Source organism: Carcharodon carcharias, chromosome 12, assembly GCF_017639515.1.
Source record: "Carcharodon carcharias isolate sCarCar2 chromosome 12, sCarCar2.pri, whole genome shotgun sequence".
Taxonomy (NCBI): Eukaryota; Metazoa; Chordata; class Chondrichthyes; order Lamniformes; family Lamnidae; genus Carcharodon; species Carcharodon carcharias.
This window is the reverse complement of record NC_054478.1, coordinates 115,125,992-115,136,479: the sequence shown is the minus strand read 5'-3', so window position 1 is coordinate 115,136,479 and position 10,488 is coordinate 115,125,992. Positions and strand designations below refer to the sequence as shown.

At 42.4% G+C, this 10,488-nt stretch overlaps 1 protein-coding gene across 5 annotated transcripts in view; it reads left to right on the top strand.

Moving 5' to 3' along the window:
- The first annotated feature begins 6,140 nt into the window (after positions 1–6,140).
- Positions 6,141–10,488, top strand: part of LOC121284818 (calcium-responsive transcription factor-like) — a 59,027-nt gene continuing 54,679 nt past the window's right edge. For 4 of the 5 annotated variants that reach the window (XM_041200552.1, XM_041200555.1, XM_041200554.1 and 1 more), the window contains exon 1: positions 6,141–6,231. The gene's annotated coding sequence lies outside the window, so the exon portion shown is untranslated. Of the gene's footprint in view, positions 6,232–6,278; positions 7,117–10,488 lie in introns of those variants that run through there. The other variant, XM_041200553.1, reaches the window with a different exon arrangement.

Here is a 10,488-nt window from a genome sequence, read left to right as displayed (position 1 = left end):
CTTGCCCATGTTTGACTTGATGCCATGAGACTTCACGGGGTCCGGAGTTGGCTGATGAATTTGTAGAGTGCATCAGGGATTGTTTCTTAGAGCAATTCATTGCAGAGCCTGCCCGGAAACAGTAATGTGTAATGAGGTGGGATTAAGAAGAGATTTCGTAGTTAAGGATCCTTTAGGGGGTAGCAATCACAACATGGGAGAATTTCAAATTCAATTTGAGGGCAAGCAATTTGGGTCTCCAACCAGTGTCCTCAACTTAAATAACGGCAATTACAATAAAAGCAAAGAGTTATCTAAAGCGGCTGGGAAAACAGACTAAGGGGGAGGTCAGTGGATGAGCAACAGCAGACATTTAAGCTGATATTTCGTAAAGCTCAGCAAAAATTTATCCCGGTCAAAAAGAAGGACTCAATGAGAAGGATGAACCACTCATGATTAACAAAGGTGGTCAAGGAGGGTATCCAATCAAAAACTAAGGCACACAAAGCGGCGAAAACTAGTGGTAGGTCAGAGGATTGGGAATTTTTTAGGAACCAGCAGCCGATGACTAAAATGCTAATAAAGGGGGAGAAAAATTGATTATGGAAGTAAATTGGCAAGAAATATTAAAACAAACAGCAAGAGTTTCTACGAGTATATAAAAACAAAGTGTGGCTAAAGTGAGTGTGAGACCCTTGGAGGATGCAACTGGAGAATTGATAACGGGGAACACTTATCAGGTAATTTAAAGCAATTTTTGCATTGGTCTTCACGGTGGAGGACACTATGTTTATAGTAAACATCCTAAAGGTATCAGATAAGCAAGGAGCTAATGGGAGGAAAGACCTTGTAACAGTCTCTATCACGAGGGACAAAGTATTTGACAAATTAATGGGATTAAAGACACAAGTCACCAGGACCTGATGTCCTGCATCCAAGGGTTTTAAAGGAAGTGGCTGCAGAGATAGTGAAGGCATTGTTGAAATATTCCAGAATTCACTGGATTCCGTGAGGATCCCAGAGGATTGGAAAACCACTAATGTGAAGCCCCGGTTCAAGGAAGGAGGGAGATAAAAATCAGGAAACTATAGGCCAGTCAGCCTAACATCTGTGGTTGGGAAAATGCTAGAGTCCATTATTAAGGAAGAAATAGCAAGGCATTTATGAAAGCTTAATTCAATCAAACAGAGTCAGCACGGTTTTGTGAAAGGGAAATCATGTTTGACAAATTTGCTAGAGTTCTTTGAGGATATAACAAGCAGAATTGATAAAGGGGAACCGGTAAATGCAGTGTATTTGGATTTCCAGAAGGCATTCGAAAAGGTGCCGCATTAAAGGTTATTGCACAAGTTAATGCTCATAGTATTGCGGGGTAATGTATTAGTATGGATTTAGAATTGGTTAATACACAGAAGATGGAGAGTCAGATTTAATGGGTCGTTTTTGGGTTGGAAAGATATAACTAGTGGAGTGCCACAAGGATCAGTCCTAGATCCTTAATTATTTACTGTCCACATTAAAAACTTGGAGGAGGAGGCAGAGTGTAATGTATTCAAATTTGCTGACGTTACAAGAAAATGGTGTGAAGGCATGTCGTGATGAGGACGTAAGGAATCTGCAAGGGGATATAGATAGGTTGAGTGAGTGAGTGAAAAATTGGCAGATGGAGTTTAATGTATGAAAGTGTGAAGACTTTGGTAGGCAGAATCAAAAGGCAGACTATTAGTTAAATAGAGAGAAACTTCAAAAAAGTGCAGCACAGAGGAATTTGGGTGTTCTTGTGCATGAAACACAAAAAGTTAGCGTGCAGGTGCAGCAAGTAATTAAGAAGGCAAATGGAATTTTGGCCTGTATTGCCAGACATTTGGAGTTTAAAAATAGGGAAGTCTTGTTACAACTGTTCAGGATGTTGGTGAGACCACCCCTGCAGTACTGTGTACAGTTTTGGTCCCCATATTTAAGAAAGGATATACTGGCATTGGAGGCAGTTCAAAAGAGATTCACTAGGCTGATTCCTGGGATGAAGGGGTTGACTTATCAAGAACGGCTAAACAGGCTAGGCCTTTATTTATTAGAGTTTAGAAGAATGAAGGGTGATCTTATTGAAACGTACAAGATTCTGAGGGGGCTTGACAGGGTAGATGTTGAGAAGATGCTTCCACTAGTGGGGGAATCTCGAACTAAGCAACACAACTACAGAATAAGGGCACACTCAATTAAAACTGAGGTGTGAAGGAATTTCTTTTCTCAAAGGGTAGCGAATGTCTGGAATTCTCTACCCCAGAGAGTTATGGGGGCTAGATCACTGAAAGTATTTAAAGAGGAGGTAGATAGATTTTTTAAATATTGGGGAGTTGAGGGCTATGAGGAGCTGGCATGAAAGAGGAGTTGAAGCCTAGGGCTGATCAGTCATAATCTTATTGAATGGCGGGGCAGGCTTGAGGTGCTGAATGGCCTCCTCCTCCTATTTCATGTGTTCTTATTTCCATCCTTGCAGTACTTCTGACTAAAATCATAAATGACATGTGTTGGTGACCATGGTGGGTTGCACCTCCTTATCCTCTGTCTCCTTTCACGTGGTTGACCATGGTCCTTCAACATTTTTCCAGGTCAGTGGAATAGCCCTCATTTTGTTGTATTGTAATCTATCTGACCATAGCCACAGCATCTGCAGTAATGGCTTCCTTTCCCAGCCTCACACTGGTACCTCTGGACACTGCTAAAGATATATTCTTAGCTCCACTCTTTCTTATCTACATGGTACCACTTGACACCACCACCCAGACATTCAGTCACTTACACATGTACACTGACAACAACCAGTTCTATCTTTCCACACCTTACTCAACTATTCTGTTGTTCTGGTGTTGTCAGACTGCTTGTCTGATATCCAGCCACGGATGAGCCACTATTTCCTCCAGTTAAATATTGGCAAAACCAAAGTAATTGTATTTGGCCCTTGTTGCAAAGTTTCTACTCTTGCCAGTGAGTCGACTTTTGGGCACCACACCTTAGGAAACGGCTTTGGAGGGGGGCACAATATTTTTTTCTTTCATGGGATGTGGGCATTGCTGGCTAGGCCAGCATTTGTTGACCATCCCTAATTGTCCTAGAGGTGGTGGTGTGCCTCCTTCTTGAACCACTGTAGTCCTTGTATTGTAGGAACAACCACAGTGCTGTTAGAAGGGAGTTCCAAGGCATTGAAGGACAGTTCCAGTGACAATGAAGGAATGGTGATATAGTTCCGGGTCAGGGTGGTGTGTGGCTTGGAGGGGAACTTGCAGATGGTGGTGTTCTCATATATCTGCCGCCCTTGTCCATCCAGTTGGTAGAGGTCACAGGTTTGGAAGGTGCTTTGGTGAGCTGCTGAAGTGCATCTTGTATATGATGCACACTGCTGCCACGGTGCATTGGTAGCGGAGGGACTGAACATTTAGGTTGGTGGATGGGTTGCCGATCAAGTGGGCAGCTTTGTCCTGGATGGTGTTGAAGGTATAACAAATACAAAAATACCAGGAAAAACTCAGCAGGTCTGACAGCATCTGCGGAGAGGAACACAGTTAACGTTTCGAGTTCGTATGATCTTCAACAGAACTAAGGAAAAATAGAAAAGAGGCAAAATATAAGCTGGTTTAAGGGGGGGGGGACAGGTAGAGCTGGATAGAGGGCCAGTGATAGGTGGAGATAACTAAAAGATGTCATAGACAAAAGGACAAAGTGGTGTTGAAGGTGGTGATATTATCTAAAGAATGTGATAATAGGTGACATTAAGGGTAGAAAGCAGGACGAGCAAGGTACAGATAGCCCTAGTGGGGGTGGGGTGGGGGAAGGGATCGAAATAGGTGTTGAAGGCAAGTTCATTCAGACAATTGGGGAGTATTCGATCACACTTCTGACTTGTGCCCTGTGGATGGTGGACCATCTTTGGGGAATCAAGAGGTGAGTTAATCTCCTCAGAATTCCCATCCTCTGACCTCCTCTTATAGCCAGAGTATATATTTGGGTGGTCCAGTTCAGTTTCTGGTCAATGGTAATCTCTATGATGATTGTGGGGGATTCAGTGATGGTAATGCCATTGAATGTCAAGGAGAGATGGTTAGATGCCCTCTTTTTGAAGATGGTCATTGCCTGGCACTTGTGTGGTGAAAATGTCAATTGCCACTTATCAGCCCAAGCCTGAATATTGTCCAGGTCTTGCTGCACATGGACATGGACTGTATCTGAGGATTACCTGTGGAGTTGAGAAAGGTACTGAGCATTGCATAATCATCAGTAAACATCGCCACTTCTGACCTTATGATCAAGGGAAGGTCATTGATGAAGCAGCTGAAGAAGGTCAGACCTAGGACACTACCCTGAGAAATTCCTGCAGTGATATCCTGGGACTGAGATGATTGGCCTCCAACAACCACAACCATCTTAATTAGTGCTAGGTATGACTTCAACCATAGCAGAATTTTCCCACTGATTCCCATTGACCTTGATTTTGCCAGGGGTCCGTGATGCAACGCTTGATCAAATGCTGCCTTGATCTCAAGGGCAGTCACTCTCATAAGAACATAAGAAATAGGAGCAGTAGGCCATTCAGCCCTTCAAGCCCACATCTCACCTCCAGAATGAAGCTCTTTTGTCCATGTTTAGACCAAGGCTGTAATGGAGCCACGTGGCCATGGTGGAACCCAATCTGAGCATCAGTGAGCAGGTCATTGCTGTGTAAGTGATGCTTGATAGCACTGCTGATAACGTCTTCCATCGCTGATGGGGTGGTAAGTGGCTGGATTCAATTTGTCCTGCTTTTTGTGGGTAGGCTTGCAATGGATATTGGTGGACAGTCTATCACCAGAAATTGAGACAGAGAGGTCAAGGAAGGGAAGGGAAGTGTCAGAGATGGACCATGTGAAAATGATGGAGGGGTGGATATTGGAAGCAAAATTAATAAGTTTTTCCAGGTCCCAACAAGAGCATGAAGCAGCACCAAAGTAATCATCGATGTACCGGAGAAAGAGTTGTGGGAGGGGGCCAGTGTAGGACTGGAACAAGGAATGTTCCACGTACCCCATAAAGAGACAGGCATAGCTGGGGCCCATGCGGGTACCCATAGCCACACCTTTTATTTGGAAGAAGTGAGAGGAGTTAAAGAGGAGTGTGAGAACAAGTTCAGCCAGACGGAGGAGAGTAGCGGTGGATGGGGATTGTTCGGGCCTCTTTTCAAGGAAGAAGCTAAGGGCCCTCAGACCATCCTGGTGGGGGATAGAGGTGTAGAGGGATTGGACGTCCATGGTGAAGAGGAAGCGGTTGGGGCCAGGAAACTGGAAATTGTTGATGTGACGTAAGGTGTCAGAGGGATCAAGGATGTAGGTGGGAAGGGACTGGCCCAGGCTGTCTTGAAGGAATGCCCTTTGGCTACAATGTCTTAACTGAAATGAGCATTCGGTGTTTTCAGCACATCATCTCCAGTGGGCACGTAGGAACAGGAAGCAACCACACAGGACAAAATCTCCTCCCTATGTTCACCAGAGAATGCTATCAAATGGTAAAAACAAAAAACTGCGGATGCTGGAAATCCAAAACAAAAACAGAATTACCTGGAAAAACTCAGCAGGTCTGCCAGCATCGGCGGAGAAGAAAAGAGTTGACGTTTCGAGCCCTCATGACCCTTCGACAGAACTAGGTTCTGTTGAAGGGTCATGAGGACTCGAAACGTCAACTCTTTTCTTCTCCGCCGATGCTAGCAGACCTGCTGAGTTTTTCCAGGTAATTCTGTTTTTGCTATCAAATGGTAACCTGACATCGAGAGTCGCTGCTCAGAGGGAATTGACAAGCTCACAAGTGGAAATTTTGCAACAAAAATTGATAAATGCTAAATATTTTGCCTAGTTTAGACACTTGTCAGTGTTTGCAGTGAGCGGCTCAGGACCACGGTTGCAAACAGCCCTCGGGAAAGATGCTGCCTCCCCTGGCCCTGCCGCTCTTCACAAATTCGAAACAAGATTAATAAATCCCTCCATGTTGATCGAAATCACTCGATCGGTTGACCGGTAGAAGGTAAACTCACCGATCAAACACCATTGACTCGCTCAGGCCCAGCGCTGCGCATGCGCGGTGGGTGGGGGGGAAGGGAGACCCGGGCTGAGCGGACGGGACAGCGCATGCGGGGTACCGGCGGGCGGCTGCTCCGGGGCCGGCCGGGCGGCCCATGCGCAGTGCCAGCGGCCCGGCTCTCCATGGCGGATGTGTTGGAGTGAAGACGAGGTTGAGTAGACTCGTTCCGGTGTTTTCCTCGCTGTCTGTCTGTCCGGCGCTCTCGCTGCCTTTCAGCCTCTGGGACCCGCTGCGCCGTCGCCGCGCCCGGGAGAATGGGGGAAGGGAGAGGAGGCGCGACCTGAGACGAGCCCTCACCAGGCGCTCATTTAGTGAAAGTTGTAGCGCCACAAAATGGCGAGAATCTGCTGCAGTTTGTCAAATGGGGGGGGGGTCCTACCTGGCGAGTGGCAGAGCATGGAGGGAGAGATACAACTCCAGTGCACACAAAATTACCGTTGCATGTTCTAAAACTGAGCATTTTTTTTTACAATGATTATAATTTAATATTTAAGTAAGCGTTCGTGCAAAAATGTTGCTCCCTCCCTTTCCCCAGCTGGCGGTGTGGATTTTCACTGTTGTACCTCTGGGTACTGTGGGATGGTGCCTGCTGCTGTTTGGTTGGACCTTCGGAAAATCTCAGGCCATGTTTTTTTTTAACAATGCCAATAGTCGGAGGCTATAGATTAGGGTCTTAATTATCATTTGATCCAGAAATTTGCAGGATGTTCAGTTTTTATCTTCCTTTGTAAGCAAAACTTTCACAAAAATGTGCAAAGTAGTAAAATGCAAATCCTGAAGCACTGGTAAAAATTGAAATCTTGTGATAAAATTAAATTTGTATTATTTCTACACTAAACCAGTGACGCTATTCTTTAAAACTTATTGACAGCTTTCTCCCCTCTCCCCAAAGAGAAATTGTGCATTTTGGACCACGTAAATAATTGAGTTGAGTGAATTTAATGTGAAAGGGATTGATAAAAATCCTTACAATATTCTTACTAATATGAGGAGTGGGAAGACTTATAAAAATGCACCAGAGCATATCACTGGAGGGTTTGTACAAATATTTTACTTACTACTGGTAGTTACTGAATGCATCACTTAATTAAATTAAGGTCAGGTGTAGTTCATGTGATTATGCATTTTTGCATTTGTTTATTTGGTTGTGTGTTTTCAAAAGACTTCATGTTTTTCTGTAAAACTAATTTTGCTGGACGTAATTGATATTGTCCAAGAACTTCCAGGGAGAAACATTTAGTTGTTTGCATAAAGGGTTCCAGCTAGTTTTTACATATTTGGAAAGCTTTATGATAAAGCTATTATAAGTGCAAGTTGTTTTATGTTGACTTAGATAACTGCCTTCAGGTGTAATATGTGTTACATTTCTATTAATTTGAAATTTTGAATTATATTTCTTAAAGGTAACACTTACAAGTTATCAGCTAGGAGCTGGATGAAACTATACAGGGAGACTGTCTCCTGATTTACCCTTTCTTTGGAGAAATGCATAGTTTTCGTTATGCACGTCATCATGGTTGTAATCAGAGACTCAACATGTGAAGAATCATACTTGTGCATGTGTCCAAGCACCCTGTGGCATAGTGTGCTGAGTCTCTGACATGTATATGAATTTCTAGATTTTTCGGTGTATGGTTGTCAAAGTGCAAATCAGAAATAGGTACAATGAACCATACTATCAAAACTTTTTGTCTTGTACTCATCAGGACAGCTGTTCAAGATAAAGCAACAGTAAAGGGAACAACAATTTAAACTGAGAAGAGAGTGCTGATTGGTTGGCAAGTGGACTCTGGTAGGAGGTGTTGCCATGGAGAATGCAGCAGAGAACAGTTGGCTGTTAACTGCCAAGCTTTTGTTTAAAATTCATACCAGGCAGGTTGACTCTGGACAAGGCATTGCCATGGGGAAGGAACCAGATGATGGCAGTCCCCGAGCTTTTGTTTAGTTGCAAAAGGCGTAATGTGTGGACATGCACCTTCCATCTGCAAAGGACAGAGCCCTGTGTGTGAATATATGTGGCTTCGAGCATGAGTAAATGAGCCACAATTGCCAACCAATCAGCACTCTTCTCGCGCAGTATAAATTGTTGTTCCCTTTACTGTTGGTCTATCTTGTGTAGCTGTCCTGATGAGTGCAAGACTAAAAGCTTCAATAGAATGTCCCTTTTTTTCAGCAATGCTCAAATTCTGTTCTACCAAATGACTATTTAAAATGAATCACTTGAGATCAAATATTCTTGCTCTGGAAATGACTTTGTGGATCAAAATTTTGAAATGTGCTTAAAACACCAACTCTAGCATGGAAAGAAACTGAATTGAACATAAACTTTAAGAAAAATGCTAAATAATAAGCACATTATTATATGAAACCTTTTGTAGGCATCAGTTTCTTCATTGTTAATGTATTCCAGCGAAGAAGCCAGCTGCCTGCTTGGGGTGTATAACGTGACTTGGTGATAAATTCATTTCTGTTTTTCTCACCTTCCTCCCTGCCCTCATGGGAGTTAACATCCCATAAAGAGGCGGCTGAGTTTAGGACTCTAAAAAGTTGTGAACCAAGTCTTTTGTGCTCTTTCGTCACCTTTTGTTGGTATTCTAACCAGTGTTCATCCCACCACCTAAACACTTTTTCTATTCCTGGAAATTTCACGTCTCAATGTAGTCTCCCTCAAACGCATTACAATGAAAATGTACAACAATTTGATGAAATATGTGCCTGTTTATAAACTTAATGTAATAAAAGTTCTTTTTTTAAAACAAATTATTACAGTGAGCTATCATGAACATCGTTCTTGTTTATTATGGTCTTTTTGGTGATTTTTTTTGTTTTAAGCAGAAAGTGCTGTGCACAGCGGGAGAACTGGTTGATGGAAGTTATTTAGCTAGGTGTATCAGGAAACTGAATTAACATGAGATACAATTATAGATACAAAGTGTTGGCTGGGAGAAGTTGTAAAGCCAAAAGGTGTGGGAGTTAGTGATATTAAGAAATACCCATTAACCTGTTGTGTGTTAATTTATCTTACAACATGAAGCTTTGTAACTGCAAACTAGTTACCATAGCATCAGTACTCATTGCTCGAGCAAAGATTTTGGTAATCATTCTGATGGGATTCTTGTGTGGGGTGAAATAACATTTGTGTTTATTTATCACAGCTCCATTTTAAAACAATAAATTGCTTCAAGGCACTTTTATTTATGGGAATATTTTAAAATACCTTTGTGAATGAGTTGCAGTGTTACAATTGACCTTGCATCATATCACCATAAATTCTAATCAGACTGTAAAACACCCCTTTCTGGCTGCAAAGCCAAAAGAATATTGTATTTGTGCATTGCACTTGGAGCATATTTAATTATAAAAGTATTTTTTTCTCCCATCATTGTCTGTGTTATGCGTTTGCTTTGAGATGTATGGTAGTGAACTTTATCATGCCTATCCTTGTTCCACATGCTTCCTGGAAAGGGATCAGAGGCACAATGCTTATCTAATGCACTGGTTAGTATGGGTGATGAATTGGTATGATAGACTTAAAACAACAAAATTGATCAGTGCTAAAGGTTCTTCACGTGATGCATTTCCAGTGCTACTCTTTAAGCTGTTGGAAATGCTTTTGAGGGAGTGAGGTAAAAACAGATTGAAAGTGATAATAACTGTTCTTGCCCACTTTCTAGTGGCCAGTTTCAGTGCAGTAATCTCTTAACTACAATAATGTTGACTGCCATCTAGGCCATAATGGTCCATAGGGATCAAAAAATCTGAGGGGAAAGACACACAGATTCACTCCACACAAACCAAATTACTGGGTGGCTGTTTACATTGTTCTTTAGAACCTTTGAAAGAATAATATCCCTTTCCCTCCCCACTTCTGTTTCACATCCTAATCTAGCATCCCCTTCTTGATTTTGCTTCAGGTTGCAAATTAATTTCCTCAGTTGAACCAGATCAGGCATTAAGTATAGTTCTGCAGAGGTCACACATGGAGGACTTTTGCCGTAACTATTAGAAACTCTGTATTTGTGCTACACTTCACACATCAGTTTTTAGAGGGGTAAGATTAAAAATTCTGCATGACGGACAGGCATTAGGGCGAGGGAAGGAAAGAGTCTTTTTAAGAACATGATTTCCATAAGTAGCTCTACTATTTATGATTTTAAAAAATGATGGTTTTTGTTATACTGTTCTTCAGCCAGCTGTTGCCAGTGCTGTGCAGTGGAGAGCAGAATGTGGTAATTTAATACTGTATAGTGACAATACTTTTTTGTCACTCATTTTTTGTTCCAGTTTGCTTCTCTTGTCGTCTTGAACATCCTGATTCATGTTAATGGGCACATCATTAGCAGTAAAACAGAAAACACTCAACAGGTCAAGCAGCAGCTGTGGAGAGAAAAATAGAGTTAATTTTTC